The sequence below is a fragment of the Narcine bancroftii genome, chromosome 3 (genome assembly GCF_036971445.1).
Source record: "Narcine bancroftii isolate sNarBan1 chromosome 3, sNarBan1.hap1, whole genome shotgun sequence".
In the NCBI taxonomy this organism is placed as follows: Eukaryota; Metazoa; Chordata; class Chondrichthyes; order Torpediniformes; family Narcinidae; genus Narcine; species Narcine bancroftii.
Window position 1 is genome coordinate 136490911 of NC_091471.1, and position 21894 is coordinate 136512804.

General features: G+C 39.5%; 1 protein-coding gene across 4 annotated transcripts in view; it reads right to left on the bottom strand.

Moving 5' to 3' along the window:
- Positions 1-21894, bottom strand: part of ankrd50 (ankyrin repeat domain 50) — a 128645-nt gene that overhangs the window by 77828 nt on the left and 28923 nt on the right. Inside the window, exon 1 of one of the 4 annotated variants that reach the window (XM_069925235.1) lies at positions 19907-19974. The exons of 2 other annotated variants lie outside the window; for them this stretch is intronic. The gene's annotated coding sequence lies outside the window, so the exon portion shown is untranslated. Of the gene's footprint in view, positions 1-19876; positions 19975-21894 lie in introns of those variants that run through there. One more of the 4 variants, XM_069925234.1, reaches the window with a different exon arrangement.

The window sequence follows — 21894 nt, forward strand, 5'->3', positions numbered from 1 at the left end:
CCCATGATAGGGAGTAGTTTCTCTGCAGCAAGAGCCAGTACCCCTGAACTCATTGCCCAGCTAAAGACTCAGTTTTCTCCAGCTGTATGGCAAGAAAGGACATGGGGCAAGGGTTTGGAGCACAAGTGGAAGACTGGGTAAGTCCACGGCCTGCACTGCTCCCGGATCCGATTCCAGCCCCAAGCCGTCTGTCCCAAATTCGCCTGAACCCACTTGCTGCGCTACACACTGAAGGAGGGTGGCTGCAAGAAACCAGAGCGAAAAGGCTCGGAAGCCATCTTGCCACAACTCAAATTCAAACTTTGCACCTTCATTGTCAGGGGAAGGAAGGCGGCCTTCTTGCTGTGCCACGAGGTCGACGCCATCTTATCCACGGGCAAAACAGGATGGTGGGGACCACTCGTGAAGAGAACTGAGTCTCTGGAGTCCTAGCCTCAATGGTTCTAGATCACGACAGACCTCACCAGCTTAGCAACTCCATAGTAACTGTTAAAGTAAACAGATACGCCACTAAAAGCCTAATCAACACTGAAAGCTTCATAGACTCATAAACTGTACAAGAATACAACCAAAAGATGTATCCTTTCAACTATCGTTTATTCCTTGTGTCTCATTCGCCCTCTACTCGTATTCAAGAACATTGTATAGTACATTTTTCGTGGTCGGGGGGGGGGGTATTTTGTAAAATATACCTGTATGTACTTAATGAATAGCGTGCTCTGGTGCTGTTAGGTCTGGACTTCCTGTGTCACCTTAAAAGAGTGATCTTGGAGTATTTTGGTCCCCTCCCCCCATATCATTTCAGAACAGAGGGCCCCTAAAATCAGAACCCATATGAAGCCTCTCCACACTGAATATCGACCCCCCCCCCCCACCTCTTTTCCTGAATCTGTCCCCAGGCTGCAAACCTATTGCTACCAAGAGCTGGAAGTACAGCACAGCAGATCGAGACTTCATAAAGTCTGAGATACAATGTTTACTCAATGAAGGTATCATCGAACCTAGCACCACCCCATGGAGAGTGCAAGTGATCGTGGTAAAAGGGAAAAACGAGTCTAGGTTAGTAATTAATCGATTAAACTATTAATTAAACTATTAATCGATAGACTTGCCCCATACCCTCAAGTTGTGGACATGGTGAATGATATTGTGCAGTATTCGACCATCGACCTGAAAGCTACTTATCACCAGCTGCCAATCCGTTTCGTGGAATGGCCATATATGGCATTTGAGGCTAACGGTCATCTCTATCAATTCCGGAGGGTCCCATTACTAATTGGGTTTCTATCTTGCAGAGGCAGATGGACAAAATGGTCGATGAGTATGGGTTGAAGGCTTCCTTCACCTACCTCAATAATGTCACCATCTGAGGCCATTCCCTGGAGGAACATGACACCAACCTTCAGAGTTTTCTCCATGCAGTGAAAGTTCTGAACCTCACATCTAACTCTAGCAAGTGTGTGTTCAGGACTAAACATCTGGCGGTGGAGAACGACATCATTGGCCTCAACACCGATAGGATGCACCTCCTGTAAGAGATCCCCATTCATTCCCAGGGCCATGAAGGCTTTGAGAAAATGCCTGGGGTTTTTCTCATATTACACCCAGTGGATCTCTCAATATGCTGATAATCAACCTCTCTTAAAAGCCACCTCTTTTTCGCGTCATGATTCATTTTCAAGGATTGATGTATTTTTGGCATCAGCACATTTGCAATCATGTTTTACTCAAGCTGAATATAAGAGTAGAATAGTTTTCTGACCACTAATTGTTACTTACTTCTTGTGTTGGGCCAGAAGTTACTCATTTAACTTTTCGTTGGAGGTTTAAAGCAAAGTTATTGAAAAAGCCGGAATTTGTAAAATTTATTAAGGATCAAATGGCTTCTTTCTTAGATTTGAACAGGAATTCAGTTTGGAGTAATTTTACTTTATGGGATGCTTTAAAGGCCTTTTTACGTGGTCAAATTATTAGTTTTGCATCAAAAGAAACGAAGAAATTTTTGGCGGAGGGTCAGATGTTAGAAAAACAGAAGCTGGCTTGGAAAAATAATTTCAGAGGAATTGTACGGAGGATAATAAAACATCTTTAACTAAATTGAAGTTACGACATAATACATTACAAACATATCAGTATGAAAGTTTAATTCAAAGATCCAAGCAACGTTTTTACGAGTTAGGGGATAGAACTCATAAAGTTTTAGCGTGGCAATTGAAAACAGAACAAGCATCGAGAATTATTAATGCTGTGAGAAAAGATAATTCAGTTACTTATAAACCTCAGGAAATTAATGACCAATTGTTAACATTTTACCAGAAATTCCATACTTCTGAGGGAGTTCAAGACGATGGTTCTATTGAATCTTTTTTGTCTGATTTAAATTTACCAATATTAGGGGAAGATGATGTGAGGAAATTGGACTCTCCTTTTACTGATTTAGAGATAAAAGATGTTATTCAACAAATGCCTAATGGCAAGTCTTCAGGAGAGGATCGATTTACTGTTGAATTTTATAAAGCTTTTTTTGATGATTTGTCTCCTCTATTTATGGATGTTCTTCAGCAAGTGACGCAGGAACAAGCTTTACCAGATTTGTGTTTGAGTGCAATAACGGTTATACCAAAAAAAGATAGAGACCCTTTGAATGTAGTTTCATATCGGCCAATTTCTTTATTGAATGTAGATTATAAAATAATAGTGAAATTATTGGCAAATAGACTTGCTAAGTATTTACCTCAATTGGTACATATAGATCAGGCTGGTTTTATTAAAAATAGGTATGCCTTTGATAATATTCTTAGAGTGATTTCGTTGATCAATGCATCACGTCAGCAGCCCAACCTACCAAACGTAGTCGTTCTTGATGCTGAAAAAGCTTTTGATCGGATCAAATGGAATTTTTTAATTAAAGTCTTGGAGAAATTTAAATTTGGACCCTTTTTTTATTGGTTGGGTAAAGGCACTATATAATAATCCAGATGCTAGTGTGGCGACAAATGGTCAAACCTCTTCGTATTTAAATTATCGCGTTCAACTTGTCAAGGGTTCTTTGTTGCCAGCTCTATTTGCGTTGGTCATCAAACCATTAGCTCAAGCTATAAGGCAGAATGAGAATATTAGAGGTATAAGAATAACAGATGATTAATATACAAGATTAATTTATTTGCTGATGATGTCTTGATATATTTAACTAATTCCGAACGATCTTTAATTTATTTGCAAGAATGTTTCGAACAATATGGTGTATTGTCAGGATATAAGGTGAATTGGGACAAAAGTGAAATATTACCAATTTCTGATGCAAATTATGATCAGTGTAGACAAATTGCTATATTTCATTGGACTGATAAAGTTAAGCATTGATGTAAATATTCAATCATTGTATAACTTAAATTATGTACCATTAATGAGAAAGATTAAGGCTGATTTGATTGTGGAAGGATTTACCTTTGTCATTAGTAGGTTGAGTAAATTGTATTAAGATGAATATTTTTTCTGCGAATTCAGTATCTTTTTCAGTCGATTCCTTGTCGACTTTCAAAATCTTTTCTTCAGTATTTAAATAAAGTAGTACGAGAATTTTTATGGAAGGGGAAGTTAGCTAGAGTAGCGATACATAAATTGACTTGGAAATATGCCTTGGGAGGTTTACAATTGCCTCATTTTCAAAATTATTATGCAGCAGGTCAATTAAGATTTATTAATCGCATATTGGATGTTTTGTATCCTCCTATTTGGGCTAGGGTAGAATTGGCTAGTATTTTAGAACCTTACTCACATCATTTCATATATAAGTGGAATTCTGTTTTATTACAGAGATATAATGTACCGATTTTAAAACATTTGTGAGAGATTTGGACTAAAATGAATTTATTGATAGGAACAGAAGGTAAAATATCGGTTCAGGCTCCAATATATCAAAATAAATTGATCCCTTTCTCGCTGAATAATAGATTTTTAAGAGAATGGCAGATTAAAGTCAAAGTTGTTGCAGGATTGTTTTGAAGAAGGTAAATTTCTATCTTTTAATCAACTTAGAGAGAAATTTGGAATTTCAGTGAATTCTTTATTTGTGCATTATCAAATTAGAGCATTAGTGAAAGATAATTTTGGAAGAGAAATCAAAATTCCTAAATTAACGAAATTTGTGTTTTTGATTTCTCACTCATTAAATACGGGTTTTATTTCTGAGATGTATGCATTGTTGCAAGACATTATGGATAAAATAAATTTAGATAAATATAGGATTAAATGGGAAAATTACTTAATTTGCGATATTAATCAGGCCGATTGGGAGATTAAGTGTTTTGATGGAGTGACTAAATTGCTTAATGTAAGATATAGTATGGTTCATTATAATTTTTTGCATCAGTTGTATCTGACCCCTGAGAAATTGTAAAAAAAATGGATTTAGTAATTCAGAAGTGTGTTTTAGATGTGGATTATGTGTAGGAACATTTTTACACTCAGTTTAGCTTTGTGATAAGATTCAACCATTTTGGCAAAAAATTAGGGAATTTTTTTCAAAAATTGTTTAAGATTAAATTTTTATTAGATCCAAAAATTTTTTTGTTGGGTTGTACTGTCCTATTTAGTGATTTGGGGATGGACAAGTTTTAGACAGCTTTTCTTCGTCCAGCTTTGGCTTTAGCACGTAAATGTATGGTGATTTCAGTGAAAGATGAGGCTGAAGTAAATGTAACTCGCTGGCATAAGGAGTTGAGGTCTTGTATTTATATGGAGAAAATAACATACAATCTGTATGATAATTATGATTTCTTTATTAAGATGTGGTCGCCATATTTGAAATGTATCGGTTTAGTAATATCTTAAACTGTTGTATATGTTTCTTTTATGATGTTTATTTGTATGCTTCCCTTGCGGGGTTTGCTGAGGGTGGGTGGGGGGGGGGTGGGGGCGGGTGGGTTAGTTGTAGTTTTTTTATTTTTATACTATGGACTTTGTGTAAGTTTTTTCTTGAAAATTTGAAATAAAGTTTGGAAAAAAAATTTTTTAAAGCCTCTTTGTCAAAGCCCAAATGGCTTTTAATTACCTCTGAAACCACATTGCGAAAGCGGCCATGCATGCAGTGGATGAGAATGTACCTTTCCATGTGGAAAGCAACGCTTTGGACGTGGCCCTGGCCGTTACTATCACACAGGCGGGCAGGCCAGTTGCCTTTTTTCTTGGACATCGCAAGGCCACGAGTACCAGAACCCCTCTGTGGACAAGGAGGGTTAAGCCATTGTAGAAGCCATGAGACACTACCTGGCTGGTAGGAAATTTACGCTCCTCACTGACCAGCGCTCTGTCGCATTTATGTTTAATAACGTCAAAAGGGGAAAAATCAAAAATAGCAAAATTGCTAGGTGGAGGATCAAGCTCTCCACCTACAATTATGACATCGCCAATTGGCCAGGAACCCTTAATGGCCCTCCAGATGCCTTATTCAGAGGAAGTTGTGCCTCTGCATATGCTGGTCAACTGTGGTCCCTACATAATAAGCTCTGCCATCCAGGGATTACCCACATGGCTCATTTTGTCAAGGAGCACCATCTAGCCTACTCCAAGGAAGATGTCAGGGAAATGACCAGGTCTTGCCCGGTCTGTGCGGAGTCCAAGCCACACTTCTACCGCCCCACAAAGGCGCATCTGATTAAGTCAAACAGGCCCTTCAGATGACTCAGTGTGAATTTTAAGGGACCAATCCCCTCCACAAACAAAAACGTTCTTCCTTTCTATCATTGATGAGTACTCCCGCTTCTCGTTCACCATCCCATGTCCAGACACGTCAACTTCATCAGTCATAAAGGCTCTAAATTCCATTTTCTCCTGTTTGGGTATCCTGGCTATATTCATAGTTATTGGTGCTCAACTTTTATGAGTGAAGAGCTACGTCAATACCTGCTGGGAATGAGTATCACAACCCCTGGAGGAACGGGCAGGTTGAAAATGAAAACGCCATATTCTAGAAGGTACTCAAACAGGCCTTCAAGTCAAGAGGACTTCCAAACTCACCCTGGCAGGAAGTTCTTCCTTTGGCCCTCCATTCCATCTGGTCACAACAGTACACCTCACAAGCTCCTATTCAATTTTGACAGCAGGTCAGCATCGGGAACTGCACTTCCAACCTGGCTCACCGCTCCTCGTCCGGTCCTTCTCAGGAAGCACACAAAGAGGAGCAAGACTGATGCCTATATGGAGTACTTGGATGGCAGGGAGGACACTGTCTCCATCAGAGACCTGGCATCCGCTGGAACAGAGGGTTCGTTGCTTCAAGTGCCCTATCACCCACAGATCTCATTCTCGCCACTGCCAGTCAGGGCCTCAGGGAATACAGTTCAGGAGGAAAGTGCATCCCCCCTCCACCATAAGAGCTGGAGACCCCACCCACCACTCCTCCCTCACTAGGGGACCAGGAGACCCAAGGAACCCAAGGACCTCCTGTGCTTAGGTGCTCCACCAGGATCTCCAGACCCTCAGATTGCTAAATTTGTAAATTACTATATATTTTTCAATTTTTTTTTCTGAATCAATGTTCTCTGTCTTTATCGACAGAACCCTAAATTCAGCAGACAGTGGTGAATGCAATGAACTGAGATTCAATGGTAGTGTGCTATAATGATGTTTAAAGAAAATTAAAAGCAACTTTTGTTTAATTAACCATTTGTCTTGGTGAATTTCTCTTGCTGCTGTTTTGGGGTCCTCTGAACTCGTAACAGCCATATTGGCCTTCATAAATTAAAATATTGAGCATAAGAGTTGGGTTGTTATGGTAAAGTTGTATAAGACATTTGTGAGTTCAAATTTGAAGTATTGTGAACAGTTCTGGTCACAGGAAAGAGTGTGGAGAAGATTTACTAGGATACTGCCGGGACGTCAGGAACTGAGTTACAGGAAAGGTTTAACAGGTTAGGAATTTATTCCCTGGAATGAAGAAGAATGAGTGCAGATTTGATGGAGGTATTTAAAATTTTATAGGTAGGCTTTTTTCCACTGAGGGTAGGTAAGATACAAACCAGAGAATAGGGGTTAAGAGTGAAAGTGGAAAAGTTTAGAAGCATGAGGGAGGCAGAACTTATTCACACAGAGAGTGGTGGGAGTGTGCATCAAGCTGCCAGCTGAAGTGATGAATACAGGCTCAGTTTTAAAATTTATTAAGAATTTGGACAAGTACATGGATGGGAGAAGTATGGAAGACTATGGACTGGGTCCAAGTCAGTGGGACTAGGCATAAAAATGGTTTAGCACAGACTTGAAGGCCTGAAGGAAACTGTTTCTGTAATGTAATGTTATATGGTTCCATGGAACAAATTTCATTGCACTGAAGCATACAATGATCTTGCAGCAAATAAAGGTTTGCTCCAATAACTAATGAGATTATATTTTAAAATGTTAATAGATTGGCTTTTTAAATGTCCTACGACACAAATAAAATGAATGCTGAAACATAAAATGTTTCAATTTTTTTCTCTCGCAAACACTATGTTAGATTTGAAGACGAGCACATTTCATTACAGCTTATGGCAATTGGTATGACAATAACACCATCTACAAATTTGCCAACAATACCGTAGTTGTGTGTTGTATAAAAAAAGGTGAGGGGTCAAGATACACGAGGGAGATTGAAAACTTGGCTGAATGGTGCACCAAAAATCACCTTGCACATTATGTCACCAAAGCTGATAAATGACTTCATTGGGGGAATCAAAGGTGAGCAAATTTAAGTTCTTGCGAGTCACTATCTCAGAGGATCTTTCCTGGACACAACACACGAATGGCATTGTGAAGAAAGTACATCATCGCCTCTACATCCTCCGGAGTTTGCAGAGGTTTGGTATGATATAGGAAACACTGGTAAATTTTACAGATGTATGGCAGAAAGTGTGCTGACCAGCTGCATCACAGTCTGGTATGGGGACACCAATATCTCTCAATGTAGTAGACAAAGCCCAGGACATCACAGGCAAACCCCACTCACCCTCACCCCCCCATACCATCAAGAGCATCTACAGGGAACACTGTCATTGAGGGCAGCATCAAGGATCCACACTACCCAGCATCGCTATAATCAGGAAAGAAGTATAGAGCCACAAGACTTGCTCTACCAGGTAGGTTCATGAAGAGCTGCTACCCCTCAACCATCAGACTCCTCAGCAACAAACTCAATTAGGGATTATTTAAGGACACTTCCTTTTGCATTTTATTAATTTTTAAAAAATTCTCTCTGTATTGCAGTTTGTTTACATTTCTTTATCTGTTTACAATTCTGTAGCTGTTTTTTTTTGCACTACCAATAAGTGGTAATTCTGCCTTGCCCACATGAAAAAAGAATGTTAGAGTTGTCCATAACAGTTAGCCACTTGGGCAATCAAGTCTATTCTAGCACTCATGGCAGTCCCATCAATCTTAATTCTCCATTTATTTTCCTGTAACTTAGCACCTGAAGTAATAGTAGACTTACACAATGAATTTACCATCAATAAAACGTTGGCTGATCCTTAACCTTCGTGTTAATAGTTATTAAGCATTGATTCCTTTAAAATCAAAGTATCTATTGATCTCGGCGTTGAACATGGCAGCAATGAGTTTCCACAGCTCTCTTAGGTTCACATTACCATAAATGCAATATCCTTAAGGTGAAGAAATATTTTTTTCTCAACTCAGGATTAAAACGATAACTTTAAATTAGAGATACAGATGGTAACAAGCACATCCTTTTGAGACTTTGACCTCTGAGGAAAAATCCATGTTTTTTCTTTACCATATGATGTCCTATTGAATCATAAAGCAGAGAAACAAGGTCCACCCAGTCCACTCTGCCCATCAAACATCCAATTATACCAATTCCATTTCATTTTTCCCACATTTCCATCAACTTCTCTCTGATTCTTTCTCTCACCTTTACTGTAGAGGCAATTAACTTACCAAACCATACACTTTGGGAATGTTGAAAGAAACCAGAGCATACAGAGGAAATCCCACAGTTACAGGGAGAAGGTACAAATTCCACATGACTCCAATAACTCCAGGATTGACCCTCGATCATTAGAACAGTAAGGAAGCAAACTTGCTAGCTCTGTCACGTGTTTTCTTCCATGAATATATGATATAACTGTACAGCATTGTTAGTGTAGGGGTTCGCGAACTCAATTACAGTGTCAGCAAACTGGGTTCAAACCCAGTTCTGTCTGTAAGGAGTTAGTATGCTCTCTCCACATCTGTGAGGGTTTCTTTCGGGTGCTTCGGTTTCTTTCCACCCTTTGAAAAAGTTAATTGGTGTATTGGGGGGGGGGGGGGGGGAACATAGCTTGTGAGCTGGAAGGGCCTGAAGTCATGCTGCATGTCTAAATTTAAAGACAGAAAAAAACATTTTTATTTTTTTATTCATTTAGACATACGGCTCCGTAACAAGCCAATTCAGCCTTACGAGTCCGTGCTGCCAATTTTATGCTCCATTAACCTACACCCCAGTACGTTTTTGAAGGGTGGGAGGAAACTGGAGTCCCCGAGAAAACCCACGCAGACGTGGAGAGAATGTACAAACTTACAGACAGCACGGGATTTGAACACAGGCCTGTTCCCAATCACTGGCACTGTAAAGGCACTGTGCTAACCGCTACACCAACTGTGCTCCCATTTTTTATTCCCAAATATAATTCCTCATGTTCCAGTAAGAGGGACTGATTTTAACTTCTATTGATGTTCAAATTCTTGCATCAATAGGATTTACTGACTAATGTTGGCTGCTTGCAAAATCCACCAGAAATATTTTGTACAATTATTCAGAATCAAAATGAAAAACAATTGATTTTATAGAATGCAGTTGAGAAAAATAAACTGCTCTATTCAATTATAAAAGCACAGTGGTATGCTAAATATAAATTACATAATTATAGTTAAGCTTTGGAATGAGATGTTTTAAACAAATTATATTGTAACAAATAATCATTATTTTCATAAATGCTATTAACTTAACTTGGTTTCATTTGAATTTCAATTTACAGTTTAAATGAAATTCATTCAGCATGCTTGCAATTATTTGCACTGTTCCTATTTTAAATCAATGCAGAATTTCACCCATAACCCTCTCTAATATGGTTTGATTAATATATTTAAAATTTCATTTACTCAAGTAATATTCTCAAGCACTTTACAATCTCAAGCAGCTGCACTTTAATATGTACTAATGAAAAGGGTAAATTGCAATTTTGCAAATAAAATTAAACCTGCTCACAATGCAGTTTTAAATTTTGTTGCACATGGTGCATATCTGTACAACTCTCATTTAACACATTTTTTACGGAAGTAATCCTCTTTCGTATAACTGCTACAAATTTGAGGAACGATCACGCTCTGTCTTGTCATTCAAGTAATCAGTTTTGAGCATCTGCTCCCTCTATCAAATTGTAATGGTTAAAATGTTTAAATAACAAACACAGCAATATTGTAATCAACCAAATTGGTTGATTTAGAATAAAATTAAAAATGGAATGGAATGTTACATAAAAATGGGGGGATGAGATTACTCGATATACATTGCTATACATAAATGATCGGGGACTGAGTGTAGTGTATCTAAGTTTTCCGATGACACTAAATTGAGCAGAAAAGCAAATTGTGCAGAGGATACAGAGAGTTTATAGTTAAGTGAGTGAGCAAGAGTCTGGAAGATGGAGTGGAAAATTCTTTAAAAGGATCAATAGAAGATCAGAGAATTATTTAAATGGCACGCAATTGCAGCATGCTACTGTGCAGAAGGTTGGTTTGCAGATGCAGCAGGCTATCAAGAAGGGAAATGAAATGTTGGCCTTCATTGTTAGAGGGACTAAGTTTAGGAGCAGGAAACATGCTGCAACTGTACAAGGTACTGTTTAGACTGCATCGAGTGTACTGCGTACAGTTATGGTCTCCTTACTTTAGGAAGGATATACTAATGGGTTTGGAGGTGATGCAGAGTAGTTCACCAGGATGATTCCAGAGATTTGGGGTTTAGCCTGAGGAGAGATTGAGTCATCTGAGACTGTATTTGCTGGAATTTAGAAGAATGAGAGGGGATCTTAGAGAAATATATAAAATTATGAAAGGCATGGAGAAGATAGAGATAGGTAAGTTGTTTACATTTGTGGGGGAGACCATATCTAAGGAACACAGTAAGATTTAGGGTAGTAGATTTAGGATGGAGGTAAGGAAGAACTGCTTTTCCCAGAGGGTGGTGAATCTGTGGAATTCATTGTCCATATTCAGCTTTTTTTAATGTTTTTTGCTTTAGAATTATTCCAAAGTGATCCATAAAATGTCATTAAAAGAAGCATTGATTGGAAATCTGATGCATGACAAATCCATGCCTCAAGATCTCAATTTAATAATGTTGCAAGAAGCAACCTTTAGTGCTTATTACCCGTGTAAATGCAGCATATTTGATTTTGTGAACTCTAACACTAGATGAAGCAAGTCATCTTGATCGTTAGTTGTAGCTGCAACGGTCACACCTAAAATCAGAAATGAAGCGCCAAGAACAGTGCCATTAACAGTTTTGTGACCACCGTTGTCTGATATCAATCACTGTCTATTAATTTTAAAACCAAGACTCACGCACTACAGAATCAGATTTATTGTCATGAAGATGTTACAAATTTCATTGTTTTGTGGCAGTATCACAGCACAAACATTTATATTAACCACATTACAAAATAAACAGAAAAAGAAAAAAGACAAAATAAGGTAGTGCCTATGATTCATTGTTCATTCAGAAATCTGATGGCAGATCCAGCCATTCTGAACAAGGATCATATGCATCTCTCCATTCCCGCTCCCCCCAACCCCATCTTCCCCGGGGGCCACAGCACATTTAAGAGGGGCTACAGACTGAAATCATATTTTTTTTAATGTAGTCGTTAGGAGAGTACAAAAGAAAACAACTGAACAACTCCATGGGTCCATTAACTTAGAGCAGAGTCCTCAGGGGGCTATAGCCAAGGAAGGGTTGAGAATCCATGCATACCTTCCATTCTCAAAAGAATGTTCAGAACTCCTCAGAAACACTCATTTGCCCCACTGCTCACTCCTGTTTCTACTACAACTGAGTTATTTAACCATGACTGGCACAATGCAAAATGAAAAAAATGCATGAGATTGAAAATAATCAACAGATCAGTTACCATCTCCAGGGCAAAAAACAGTTAACATTTCAGGTCAAAGATATTTAATAACAACCTTCTGACAAAAGGCCATCAATCTGAAATGTTATCTACACTTCTCTGTTAACAGATGCATCCTGAACTGTTGAATTTTTTTTACCCAAGCTCTATGATTTTACCCCTCTCATACATTTCCCTTTTCATATAGGAGCAGGTAGCATACTGGAGGCACCAGCAACAGACTTTGGGGGTGCAGGCACAGTGGCACAGAGATCACCGAAGATAAGGACATTATGGAATGTTTATATCTAATCTATAGATTAGATTCAATTTGCAATTAGTGTAAATGGGTGCAACAGACAGTCCAGATGTGATGGACCAAATGGCTTTTTGTTTCCTTGTACAATTCTACAGCTTGACCATCTTCCTACGATCTTTACACCATAAAGATGTCTTTCGCCTTTCTGACAATTAAGAGCAAGCAGTTAATTGGTAAGCAGTTGAGCAACAACCAAAGATGTTCCAAAATATAATCTGATTACCCAAGGCTCTAAGTCAAATATTGGCATTTTGTTCTCAGTGGAATCAATTCAAAATCATTAAAACACATCAGTCCATTTAATGTGCTGTCCAAGTCAGTCAAAATTGAACTAGTTGGACTAAACATACTTAAGTTATGACATTTTAAGTGCTTGTTCAGGTACCAGCTGTTCCATGAATTTATGTTTATTGTCTTCTACTTTTGCCCTCTTTTCCCATGAAGTCTACAGAATAAAAGAATGAAGGACAGAATAAAAGTGGGATGGAACATCAAAATAGCAGGCAACAATCTCTGAACAGTTGTGTTCTATAAAGCAATTCAAATGTATGCGTATGAATTTAGTGTACAGCCTTAAATTTCTACATTGCTTTGTAGAACACAGCCATTCAGTTCACAAGTATGCCCTTGAGCTTCCAGCTGCTTGACACTTGAATTTAATATACAAATCCATTTTGTATGATCCAGCAAAACCTAACTTAAGCTCAATGAACAGCATCTCATCTTCCAACTAGGCACAGCACACAAGAGTTTTCATATTGTTTTCAATATTTAGGTAGTTAGCTTCTCCAGTTTGCATTTACAGATTCCTAGTGAAATGTTATCATATCTGTATTACTTTCTTGCAACTTTTCCTATTTTCATTAATTTCCTTCTATTTACAACTAGACCAGAAAGTTCAATTGCTACGAGCAACTTTTCAATGGGGTAATTCATTCTCCTATGGAATCCACCCTCTCAGACACCTACCTCCTTTGTTCTCACCACCGATCCCTCTTCTCTACAAGTTAAAAAATGTTAACTTCCAATTACTTTTAGATCTGATGAAAGGTCATCAAACACTTGTTAACTCTAGCCCTTCCTTCAAAAGATACTGCTGGATCTGCTGTACATTTACAGTATATATTTTTTGCTTTTATTCCAAAATGTATATGTTGCGGATTCTATAGGATAATAACACAAAATGTTAAGGGTATGAGGTTAGGCATTTTTCTGTTGTAGATGCTCACTAACTGACATTTTGTGGCATGAATCTTGTTTGACACATCGTCCTGAGACTGGATGGTATTACATCCTACTCTGGCCTTACAAAAATTCCTTCTTCACCAAACATTAGGTGATACTCTTTAGGCTCCTCACTAGAATCAAACAGTTATCAATTGACAGAATGGCTTTTCATTGATTTCTCTTTCTTTTTTTGCTGCTGCTTTTGCTCTGTGCGGGAAAAAGTTGTATCTAATATAATCAGCAAGTTGTGCAAGACATATCAAATCTCTAAAGCAAGAATCCAACTCAAGATCACAGCATGACTGAATTTCTCATACAAATGGAGAGTGCAAAAGTTTGACCAAAACCCAGTGTATTTTGGTTAAACAAGGGAGACTACAACACAATGACAGAAGAGCTGGTTAGTGTCAACTGAGAACATGTGGTGGGACAGTTGGAGAACAGTCCAATACCTTTAAAGAGATTCTTCAGTGCTCAAATATATATTCTATTTAAATGAATAATAAGTAAGGGTAGAGACAGCAAGCCTTTGATAGACAAGGAAATAAAGAAAGGCATCAAACAAAAGCATTATATGTACAAAATTACCAAGAGTAGTGGGAAGTTCGAAGACTGTGAAAACTTTAAGAACATGAGAAATAGGAGCAGGAGTAGGTCATCCACTCCATCGAGCCTGCTCCGCCATTCAATCTGATCATGGCTGATCAGATGAGAGGCTCATCTCCACTGACCTGCCTTTTCCCCATATCCCTTAATTCCCTTACTATGTAGAAATCGATCCAATCTTGTCTTGTTTTATATTTTTTTATTTAATACTTCACTGCGAACCACATTAGTAACAATATGTACAAATACTCAGCATTAAAATATAGTGACATTTTCATTCATCCTCCCTTCCCCCACCCCCTATAACTTAAAGCAAGAAATGAAAGAAAAAAGAAAGAAGAAATAAATAAATAATAGAACAGAAACAAGAGAAAAGAAATCATGTCATCCAATAATTCATATTAATTATTTTCATAATTGTAACTTTTCACGCCAAGAGATAGAGGTCTGAAATTGGCAGTTTATAATATATGTATCATTCCCAAATTTGTTCAAATAAAGTATATTTGTCTTTTAGATTGTAGGTAATTTTTTTGAATGGAATACACTTGTTCATTTCCATGTACCATTGTTGTATTTTTAAGTTTGCTTCCATTTTCCAAATTATCATTATGCACTTTTTTGCTGCTGGAAGAGCAATCATAATAAATCTTTTTTGAACCCTGTCTAATTTTAGGCCTAATTCTTTGTCATTTATGTTGTTTAACAGGAAGATTTTTGGGTCTTTTGGTATCCTATTTTTTAAATTTTATTTAATATGAGGTTTAAATGTTTCCAAAATTTTTTCACTTTTGTACATGTCCAAATTGCGTGTATTGTTGTTCCAATTTCTCATTTACAGTGGATACATTTGTCCGATAGTGTTGGATTCCATTTTTTTAAACTTTTGGGGTGTAACATATAGTCTATGTAGCCAATTGTATTGTATTATACGAAACCGAGTATTTATTGTATCAATCATGGTCCCTGCACATAATTCCTTCCGTGTTTCATTCTTTATTCATATATTTAAATCTTTTTTCCCAACCTTGATTAGGTTTATATATTGCTTCATCATTTTCCTTGAACAGGTACACAATCTGAATTTTGGAAAGCCAGACTTAAGCCCACCCGAATTGTGCTGCCGTATTCACCCCCACCCCCTTCCAGTCACCCTGTCGTCTCCCCCCACCCCCCCTCGCCCGTCCGATTTGCGCTGCCGGCCTCTCGCTTGCCTGACTCGTGCTGCTGATCTCCTCCCCTTGCCCGCCCGACTCACGCTGCTGGTCTCCCCCCTCCTCGCCCACCCAACTCATGCTGCTGGTCTCTCGCCCACCCAACTCACGCTGCTGCCTCTCTCCCCACTTGCCAGAGTTTGAAGCTTTCCAGATTTTAGATGTCCAGATAAAGGATTGTGTACCTGTATTGCAATTTGCTATACATGTTTGTAATAATTAATTTTAAGATCACAGTGCCTGTAATTAAGTCTTCATAGCAGCTACTCTCAAGTAATCTTCGACTAGTTCACAACTTTTCTTTTAAATAAGTTTTCAACTGATAGTATGACAATATTGTACCATGTGATATTCCATATTTATTTTTTAACTGTTCAAATGTCAATAAATTATTTCCAATAAAGCAATCTTTTATTCTTTTAATTCCCTTTCTTGCCCATTCCTTAAAAAATAAATTATCTATTGTAAAAGGAATTAATGAGTTTTGCATTAGTAACATTTTTGGTATTTGATAATTTTATCATCTTTTGCTCCAGATGTATTCTCTTCCATATTTTTAGTATATGATGTAGTATTGGTAGATTGCTGTGTTGCACCAGTCTCTCATTCCATTATAGAGTAAATGTTCAGGGACCTTTTCTCCTAATTTATATAATTTTATCTTGAGCCAATCTGGTTTTTCTTCCATCTGAAAAAAATCTGATAGATATCTTAACTGTGCTGCCCTGTAATAGTTTTTGAAATTTGGTAGCTGCAATCCTCCTTGATTATACACCCATGTTAATTTTTCAAAGCCATTCTTGACTTTTTACCCTTCCAAAGAAACTTTCTTCTTAATTTATTTAATTTCATAAAAAAAATCCCCTGTCAAGGGAATTGGTAGCATTTGGATCAGATATTGTAGCCATGGAAATACATTCATCTTGATGCAGTTTATTCTCCCTATTAAAGTTAATGGTGTGGAGCCAATCTCGTTTTTCTCTTCCTCGCACCAGAACATAGTCCAGGAAGTGCCAGTGTTTGGATCGGGGATGCATCCAGGTAGTCTTCAGACTGTCTCTCTGCTGGAAAAAGGTATTAGTAATGACAAGCCGCTGTTCTGCGCAGAGCTCCAACAGAAGGCGCCCGTTGTCATTGCATTTGCCGACACCATGCTTGCCAAGGATTCCTGGCCAGGTTTCTGAGTCTTTGCCGACACGAGCGGTGAAGTCGCCAAGGTTGACAACTTTGTCGGCTGTAGGGGTGCGTTGGATGAGGTTGCGCAGATCAGTGTAGAAATTGTCCTTTTCTGCTGGTTCCGCCTGAAGGGTTGGAGCATAGAGACTGATGAGAGTGATGCGTCGCTTGTTTTGAAGGGGGAGTTGCATGGACATGATCCGGTCAGAGAGGCCTGTCGGGAGGTTTTCAAGTTTGGAGGCAATGGAGTTCTTGACCATGAAGCCAACACCAGATAGGCTTCGTTCAGCCTCAGGCTTGCCAGACCAGTAGAGTGTGTAGCCCGCGCCGTGTTCTTTCAGCATGCTAGCTTGAGTTTGTGTGCATCTTTTGAAGTGGAGGACGTGGACATGTCCTCGGGCCTGCGCAAAGGAGCTTTTAGGTGGAGTGCAGTGTGCGCAGTACTGGCCCCACCCTTTACACCCATGGTTTGTGTGCCATGGCCAAGCAAGCTGGGACGTGGCAATGAGGTCCTTGAGTCGTAGGTTTTATATTGGAGTGTCCTTCTCCTATGCAGGTTGCTTAACCAGGCTGAAGAGGCCTTCCTCCCCTTTTAGGTCGAACCATATCTGGAGATCTACGACCGCTGTCCACAGTTATGGAGTGGTGCGCCCTGGAATCGGACTGCGTGCGTTTACTCCTGCCATGGCCGAGTGCTGGCGGTGCAGGCGAGCTTTCTTCTGCCCCTCCTGCTGGGCCCTGGAGCCCCCGGACAGGCGACTCGATTACTTCCACGCCTGGCGCTCCCTGCGCCGTATAGAGTCCGCTGCCCAGGGTCATGCCCAGCGCGGAATGCCACAATGACCACCAGCTTGTTCGCTGCAAGCTCAACCTTCACTTCAAGCCAAAGTTCAAGAACAGTGGAGCCCCCAGAAAGAGGTTCAATGTTGGAAACTTGCAGTCAGACGAAGTGAGAGGAAACTTCCAGGCAAACCTCCAAGCAAAGCTCGAGGATGCAAACTGCCTCATGGACACGTCTCCTGAAACCCTCTGGGATCAGCTGAAAACGGCCATACTGCAAACCATTGAAGAGGTACTGGGCTTCTCCTCCAGGAAAAACAAGGACTGGTTTGACAAAAACAACCAGGAAATTCCAGGAGCTGCTGGCAAAGAAACGATCTGCCCACCAGGCTCACCTTGCAAAGCCTTCCTGGCCAGAGAAAAAACGAGCCTTCCGTCTCACATGCAGCCATCTTCAGCGCAAACTCCGGGAGATCTAAAATGAGTGGTGGACTAGCCTCGCCAAACGAACCCAGCTCAGCGCCGACATTGGTGACTTCAGGGGTATTTATGAGACACTAAAGGCTGTGTACGGCCCCTCACCCCAAGTCCAAAGCCCTCTGCGCAGCTCAGATGGCGAAGTCCTCCTCAGCGACAAGATCTCCATCCTCAATCGATGGTCAGAACACTTCCAAACTCTTTTCAGTGCCAACCGCTCAGTCCAAGATTCAGCCCTGCTCCAGCTCCCTCAACAGCCCTTGAGTCTAGAGCTGGATGAGGTCCTTACACGGGAAGAGACATATAAGGCAATTGAACAACTGAAAAGTGGCAAAGCAGCAGGTATGGATGGAATCCCCCCAGAGGTCTGGAATGCTGGCGGCAAAACTCTGCATGCCAAACTGCATGAGTTTTAATGCTCTGCTGGGACCAGGGAAAGCTGCCTCAGGACCTTCGTGATGCCATCATCATCACCCTGTACAAAAACAAAGGTGAAAAATCAGACTGCTCAAACTACAGGGGAATCACGCTGCTCTCCATTGCAGGCAAAATCTTCGCTAGGATTCTCCTTAATAGACTAATACCTAGTGTTGCCGAAAATGTCCTCCCAGAATCACAGTGTGACTTTCGCGCAAACAGAGGAACTACTGACATGGTCTTTGCCCTCAGACAGCTCCAAGAAAAGTGCAGAGAACAAAACAAAGGACTCTACATCACCTTTGTTGACCTCAACAAAGCCTTCAACACTGTGAGCATGAAAGGGCTTTGGCAAATACTAGAGTGCCTCGGATGCCCCCCACCCAAAGTTCCTCAACATGGTTATCCAAATGCACGAAAACCAACAAGGTTGGGTCAGATACAGCAATGAGTTCTCCGAACCCTTCTCCATTGACAACAGCGTGAAGCAAGGCTGCGTCCTCGCACCAACCCTCTTTACTATCTTCTTCAGCATGATGCTGAAACAAGCCATGAAAGACCTCAACAATGAAGACGCTGTTTACATCCGGCATCACACGGATAGCAGTCTCTTTAATCTGAGGCGCCTGCAAGCTCACACCAAGACACAAGAGCAACTTGTCCGTGAACTACTCTTTGCAGACGATGCCACTTTAGTTGCCCATTCAGAGCCAGCACTATAGCGCATGACATCCTGTTTTGCGAAAACTGCCAAAATGTTTGGCCTGGAAGTCAGCCTGAAGAAAACTGAGGTCCTCCATCAGCCAGCTCCCCACCATGACCACCAGGCCCCCCACATCTCCATCGGGCACACAGAACTCAAAACGGTCAACTAGTTTACCTACCTCGGCTGCACCATTTCATCTGATGCAAGGATCGACAATGAGATAGACAACAGATAGCACCTTTGGAAAACTATACAAAAGAGTCTGGAAAAACAACCACCTGAAGAAACACACAAAGATCAGCGTGTACAGAGCCATTGTCATACCCACGCTCCTGTTTGGCTTTGAATCATGGGTCCTCTACCGGCATCACCTACGGCTCCTAGAACACTTCCATCAGCACTGTCTCCGCTCCATCCTCAACATTCATTGGAGTGACTTCATCACCAACATCGAAATACTCGAGCTGACAGAGTCTGCAAACATCAAATCCACACTGCTGAAGACCCAACTCTGCTGGGTGGGTCACGTCTCCAGAATGGAGGTCCATCGCCTTCCCAAGATCATGTTATATGGCAAGCTCTCCACTGACCATTGAGACAGAGGTGCACCAAAGAAGAGGTACAAGGACTGCTTAAATAAACCTCTTGGTGCCTGCCATATTGACCACCGCCAGTGGGCTGATCTCTCCTCCAACTGTGCATCTTGGCGCCTCACAGTTCGGCGAGCAGCAACCTCCTTTGAAGAAGACCACAGAGCCCACCTCACTGACAAAAGACAAAGGAGGAAAAAACCCAACACTCAACCCCAACCAACCAATTTTCCCTTGCAACCGCTGCAACGTGCCTGCCTGTCCCGCATCGGACTTGTCAATCACCAACGAGCCTGCAGCAGACGTGGACATTACCCCTCCATAAATCTTCATCGGCGAAGCCAAGCCAAAGAAAGAAAAGAAAGAAAAGTTAATGGTAAATCTTTCAAATTCCCTAAATCTTCCTATTTTTTTTAATTAACGGTTGGTAATTTAATTTATACAAATGATTTAAATTATTATCTCTCCTGGTACCTAGGTAATATATGGCCTGTGATTGCCATTTAAAAGGGGATTCCCTTTTACATTTTGAATAATCGACTTTGTTCATTGGCATCAATGCACTTTTATCAATATTAACCTTGTATCCTGATATCGCCCCATATTCTTTCAATTTTCAATATAACCTTTTTATTGATTTAGCTGGGTCCGTTAAATATACTATATCATCCGCAATAAGTTAATTTAAAATTCTTCCTCTTTTACTTTTATTCCCTTTATCATAGATTCTTTTCTTATTAGCTCTGCCAACGATTCTATAGACAAAGCAAACAGGGAGGGTGATAATGACCCTCCCTGTCTTGCTGACCTACTCAATTTAAAGTGGTCTGAAACATATCCATTTGTTACCACTTTTCCCACCTCTTCAACCATTATACAGTGCTCTAATGCAATTAATAGATTTTTCCAGTAATTTGAATTTCTCTAGTAATTTAAACAGATACTTCTATTCCACCCTCTCAAAAGCTTTCTCTGCATCTACAGTTACTGCCACAGTTGGTGTTTTATTTATTTGTGCTGTATAGATTAAATTAATAAATTTACAGACATTATCTGCCGCTCTTCTATTTTTAAGAAGTCCTGTCTGATCTAGCGTCACTAATTTCGGTACACAGTCTGTTAATCTATTCGCTAGTAATTTTGCTATTAATTTATTAAGATATTGGTCTATATGAAGCCGGTGACAATGAGTCTTTTCCTGTTTTTGGAATTACTGTAATTACTGCCACTTTACATGAGTCAGGCTAATTTTGGGTCTCTTCCACCTGATTCATTACCTCAAAGAAGGGCGTAATTAATAGATTATTGAATACCTTATACCTCTGTAGGGAATCCATCTTCGTCTGGTGCTTTATTATTTGGTAATGTCATTAGTGTGTCCTGTATTTCTGGAATTGTCAGGGGCTTGAGTGATTTATTTTGATCTTCCACTTGTAATTGGAGTAATTTAATGTTTGACAAAAATTCATCTATTTTGTCATTCTCCTTTGGGTTTTCAGTTTGATGTAATTGCTTATATATTTTTTTAAAAATTTCATTAATCTCTAATGGGTTATATGAGATCTATTTATCCTCCTTCCTTGTTGCTATGATCGTTCCTTTTGCTTGCTGATTTAGTTGCCAATCCAAAGTTTTGTGGGTTTTCTCTCCTAATTCATAATATCTTTGCTTTGTTTTCATAATGTTTTTCTCCACTTTGTATGTTTGCAATGCATCATATTTTATTTTTTTCTCTGTCAATTCTTTCTTTTTCTATATATCTTCCCTTCTCATTAAATCTTTCTCTATAGTTACGATCACTTTTTCCAACTGTTCATATTCTTTTTAAATCTTGGTCATGAAACTAATTATTTGTCCCCGAATAAAGACCTTCATTGTGTCCCATAATATAAATTTGTCTGTAACTGTATTTGCATTTGTCTTGAAATATATTTTAATTCGTTGTTCTACGTATTCCCAAAAGTATTGCCTTTTTAACATTATGGAGTTGAGCCTCCATCTATATGTTCTCAGTGGAATATCCTCTAAAGTAATTGTCAATAACAAGGGTGAGTTGTCTGATAAAAGTTTTGCCTTATATTCAGTCTTTTGAACTCTCCCTTGAATCTGAGCCAACAACATATGTCTGTTTGAATAATATGAATAATCTCTCTCTTTTTGACGTTGCTTTCTCCATTTATTATCTTCATATCATGCACTGAGTTCAATGTAAATTTAGCTGCATTATTTTTTATAATAGTCT